Source organism: Bradysia coprophila, assembly GCF_014529535.1.
Source record: "Bradysia coprophila strain Holo2 chromosome X unlocalized genomic scaffold, BU_Bcop_v1 contig_20, whole genome shotgun sequence".
Taxonomy (NCBI): Eukaryota; Metazoa; Arthropoda; class Insecta; order Diptera; family Sciaridae; genus Bradysia; species Bradysia coprophila.
This window is the reverse complement of record NW_023503307.1, coordinates 5,748,238-5,753,665: the sequence shown is the minus strand read 5'-3', so window position 1 is coordinate 5,753,665 and position 5,428 is coordinate 5,748,238. Positions and strand designations below refer to the sequence as shown.

The window sequence follows — 5,428 nt, the reverse complement described above, 5'->3', positions numbered from 1 at the left end:
GCGCTTTATTATTTCTAAATGTCACACTAGTAGGGCTGGTTTTTTTTCTCCCTGTGTGACAAGACTTTAAATGGATTTCCTTCCATTTATGCAAAGGGTCAGGACCAATTTTTTGTGCAGGCGAGGAAAAATAAGAAGTTACAATTACAATGCAATTATCCTTATTCAATCCACATGCGTTACGTGTACACGATATCGCATGTGGATATTGTGGATTGAATACCTCCAATTGGATTGCATTCGTTGAAGGCCGTTCCACAGAACTGACTATCGGCTATTCAAGATGAATTTACTCATTGCCATGCGATGGGAACGAAACACGGCAGAGAAAAATAGACCAGACAGTAGCGCTTGATTTGACTAGGGAATTGAATTATCTAATAGTCTTATATATTACGAATAAAATTAATTTAATTTATATCAGTCTTCATTTGAGTTCATTTTCATACTAAACATACGAGACCTAATTTGACGTTTCAAAAATTAACCGCTCCTGCCTGGTATATCTTACACTGCCGTGGAACCAAACCTTGGTCGCAGCGCAAATACTTCCGAAATATATTTAGTTTTTCCAACATTTCCGCTTCAAGTATCTTCGTAAAGGAAACAAATGTACGCAAGATTTTGATGGGAAATATTGATTGTCCTGAAATTTCGACGACATGAGTATCGGCGACTTCCTGAAGAAACGGCGAGTAGTCGCCGTTTCTTCAAGAAGTCGCTGTTTCTTCAGGAAGTCACCGTTTCTTCAGGAACTCGCCGTTTCTTCTCGTCGTTTCTTCAGAAAGTCACAGTTTCTTCAGGATGTCGCCGTTTTATGTAAAAAGCGCTGACTTTCTGTGAAAACGATGACTTCCTGAAGAAACAACGAGAAGAAACGGTGAATTCATAAGAAATAACAAGTTCCTGAAGAAACGGCGACGGAAGGTTCTAATCGTTTTTTCAGGAACTCACCATTTCTTCTCATCGTTTCTTCGGGAAGTCAACGTTTCTTCATAAGGCCAAAAACCAAATTCTATCGTCTCTATATATGAAGTAGAAATTCTATCGTCTCTATACAGAAAGTCGATAATAAGCGATTTGGCGGTATCTTTTTGGCAGTAACTTTTTGGTTGTTGAATAGTCTTGCTGTAATAATCTTTCTGTATTGAATACCAACCATAAGGAAGTAATCCCTTTACGAATTTTCATTGTACATAAACAGCGTTTTAACACGCCGAGCGATCCGGCCCATTGCCCCGGAGCGAAGCGGAGGGCCGCAATGCGAGCCGGGCGCCGGAACGGTGTCGGTAACTTAGGAGTTAATTTTTTTCTCTCGCATCGTGTCATAATTAGTCACATAAAAGTGTTTTAAGACACCGAGCGATATGTTTCTGTGTTGTACTTGAGTTTTTTGATTTCTCCATATAAAAATGTATGTAAAATTAAGAAAAAGGCAGTAAAGCACAAAACAGAAAATGTGTCGGTTTTCAAAATTCAGTGCGTGTATATATAAAAAATGACACAGACTAATTATGACACGATGCGAGAGAAAAAAAATTAACTCCTAAGTTACCGACACCGTTCCGGCGCCCGGCTCGCATTGCGGCCCTCCGCTTCGCTCCGGGGCAATGGGCCGGATCGCTCGGCGTGTTAAAACGCTTTTTATGTGCAATGAATTACACGGACTATTTATGACACGATGCGAGAGAAAAAAAATTAACTCCTAAGTTACCGACACCGTTCCGGCGCTCGGCTCGCATTGCGGCCCTCCGCTTCGCTACGGGGCAATGGGCCGGATCGCTCGGCGTGTTAAAACGCTTTTTATGTGCAATGAATTACACGGACTATTTATGACACGATGCGAGAGAAAAAAAATTAACTCCTAAGTTACCGACACCGTTCCGGCGCTCGGCTCGCATTGCGGCCCTCCGCTTCGCTACGGGGCAATGGGCCGGATCGCTCGGCGTGTTAAAACGCTTTTTATGTGCAATGAATTACACGGACTATTTATGACACGATGCGAGAGAAAAAAAATTAACTCCTAAGTTACCGACACCGTTCCGGCGCTCGGCTCGCATTGCGGCCCTCCGCTTCGCTACGGGGCAATGGGAAGGATCGCTCGGCGTATTAAAACGCTTTTTATGTGCAATGAAAATTGGTTTTCATGTTGTAAAAAGATGAATTCTGTAGTGATGAACTAAACTCCTTTACGTTACATTTCGTAAAATAATGAATTCCATAGGAAGCAACAAAACGCCTTTACGGCGAGACGAAAATTAGAGTTGATTTGGGATCTCAATGTCAGCTGAATTAGTAATCTTGAGTTGAGATTGTCAACTGAACAATTTCTTGAAATCGAAATTTCATCTCAAATCAAGAATAAGCCACTGTACGTAGATTTTATTCATTTGAAATAAAATACAAAGCTTTTTATTTTATTTGTTTTAGTTGCTTGCAATCAGAGATTGAACGGTGAGATGCGTTGCTTCTGAAAGTCGTTGTTTCTTCTCGTCGTTCAGGAAGTCGACGGTTTCGAAGAAACGGTGACTTTCTGAAAAAATGGTGACATGTAAAGACGACTCTTCAGATTTTCTGATGAAACGGTGAGAAGAAACGGTGACTTCCTAAAGAAACGGTGACATCCTATAGAAATGGTGACTACCTGAAGAAACGATAACTTCCTGAAGAAACGACGAGAAGAAACGGCGACTATAGTGGCCGGTTCTTCTCGTCGTTTCTTCAGGAAGTCACCATTTCTTCTCGTTGTTTTTTCAGTAAGTCACCGTTTCTTCAGGATGTCACCGATACTCATGTCGTCGAAATTTCAGGACAATGAAATATTGCTTTAGTCTCATCTACAATGATTCGAAATTTCACAATGAGTCATTACTTTCACGTGTTGATGGACAATGGACTGTCCATAAACGACGTCCACTTTTTTCAGTGCTGCCAGTGTATTTTTAACATCAATAACTTGTTCAATAAATGAATAATCTAATCTAATCTAATTGTATACTCTTTAATAAGTATCGAATCGTATAAGTCAATGAAGAAGCCGATTTTAATTATTGATCTCGACTTATCGTAAAATTAATGTCTAAAGATTAACTTCCATGTCACAGCTTCGTGCCTATTGTCCAATTTGGTCACAAAATAAATACTCTCGCTTGAATGATAATCTCAATCCATTTCAGTTTGGTTTTTCTGAGACATTTTCTTACGACAAATTTTGCATTTGAAAAAACTACAAACGTCATGTCGTGATTGACTCTTCAAATCCAAACGGAACGCACAAATAGCTCACATTTCTTTAATCCAAATCTTTGTACAATTCTTCTTATGAATGAATAGCATGCTTTTGCTTTTACCGCAACGTTTACAATAGTGAATTACGTTGACGATATTCATAAATTCATTCATGTTGAATTGAATGAATGTTGTGTAAAAGGAAAAAAATAACTTTCGTTAACAAAGAACAATTTTAGACGATATTTCGGGAACCACCCCATTCATAGTAAAAAAAAAACAGAGAGTCAAAAATGGCTTGCAGTTTGGACATATAACACAAATAAATAAATTTCAATTATTGTAAAAGAGAAGTTGGTACCTAGTTTATCCGTTTTGTTATGTAAAATAGTGCACAGCAAGTGAAAAGTGTGTGAAAATTTTAATCACAATTGAATTCGTTAACTTAATTCTCGTTCTGTGTGTGTATGCTGATTGAATTTATTGTTAGTCATTTAGAGTAGACAAACAGATTACATTATTACGTTTGAACATGAAATCTCTCTATAGTATGTGTATAGGAAATTGCTTTAATTTTACCAACAAACAAGGATAAAAGCATAAACAGCTTATTGGTAATTGAATGCATACTTCGCACTCATCGTTTTTCGGTTCCCTTCACTAATATTATGATTTCGTATGACGAACACCTGGTGTTTCAATTAGCTAGAATTACGATTTGACACACTAATTTGGCATCTGATTAACCATTTTTTTTAGATTGGTTTAGATTGGTCCAGGCAGAGAATATTTTTCAAAAACAACTTTAAAAAAATGTTCTATGCAGCGGACGTCAGTGAACATTTAGAGATGAATAATTTGCTGTTTTTTAGCTGGTCCACTTATACAAAAAAAAAACGTTTATACCACAGGTTGGGCCAGGTCCCTTAATTGATTTTTTTTAAGTGGTCCCTCATTACTACTGGATTACAAGTCCCTCATGTTTAAGAGCGAAGACTTCCTTTACATTTTTCTCATTCCCCTCTATTTTCTTAATTAATTACTTTCAGATCGTTCGACCTAATCGAACCATTTTTTTTAAGTCTGTTTCACGTGCGTGTATCTATCTCATCCGTAGAAACATGTAAGAAGCATTGCAACAGCCAGAATCCGGTGGTTGGCTTCATGTCAAGCACTTCGTCTTGGAATAAATTGCTTCGAAAAATATAAATGCATTTGCGGCTCGTATGTGGAGTGGATGAAAGCGGAACACACGGACTAAGCTGCCCTAACGCCAAGGGAACTTACCCAAGACATGTGGACATGAACCATACAATGAAAAGAGCTTTAACGTCAGCCCGTCACAGTTGTTCACTTGAACCACCTGGCCTATCCCGTGATGATGGCGAACGTCCACACGGTGTGACTCTAGCTCCTTGGTCAAAAGGAAAACGTCTAGTATGGGACGTTACATGTGTCCGACACCTTGGCACCTTCTTATATAAATGCCACATCGAAAAAGGCTGGTGCTGCAGCCGAACTCGCTTGCAAACGAAAACACGATCATTACACTAAAATAAAGGCGTCAAATTTCATATCCGTTGGATTGGCATTCGAAACGCTAGGCCCTTGGTGTGACGAAACAAAGTCTTTCATTGATGCAATTGGTAAAAAACTAATTCAAGAATCGGGTGATGTGCGTGCCAAAAAGTTTTTATATGATAGAATTTCTTTGGCCATTCAACAAGGGAATGCATGTAGCATTCTTGGAACACAACCTAAGAAAGAAAAGCTGGACAAAATTTTCAACTTGTAATTCTCATGTAAAATGATGCCTTTCATTTATGTTTCTAAATAAAATTTTATACCATACACGTGAAAATGATTGAATCAGCTGAAAAACACCTGAAATAAATTGAGTTACTTATTTGAAAGACGCCGACTCTACGCAACGAGGTAACGATGTAAAAATATTTATAAAAAAAACTTCTATGTCCCAGCCTCAAGTACTTAATCCTTCGATGACTAAAGCAAAAATTTAGAAGATCGGATAAGAATTGCTAAAGTTACCAAAAGTGGTTTGTTTGGAATTACTCACATCTCTTAAATTCAGTATTATCCATCTACGAGGTCAACCTCGAGAAATGTATTCTTCGTCGACTAAAACATCTTGAAAATTGGTCAATACTCTAGATATCGTGATTATCTAGCTATCCCGTTG

At 38.3% G+C, this 5,428-nt stretch overlaps 1 long non-coding RNA gene across 1 annotated transcript; it reads left to right on the top strand.

Moving 5' to 3' along the window:
* The first annotated feature begins 632 nt into the window (after positions 1–632).
* Positions 633–4,997, top strand: LOC119068967. The gene is made up of 3 exons (XR_005086256.1): positions 633–643; positions 876–880; positions 4,667–4,997. It is a non-coding gene; the product is annotated as an uncharacterized LOC119068967 (long non-coding RNA).
* Positions 4,998–5,428: the final 431 nt, after the last annotated feature.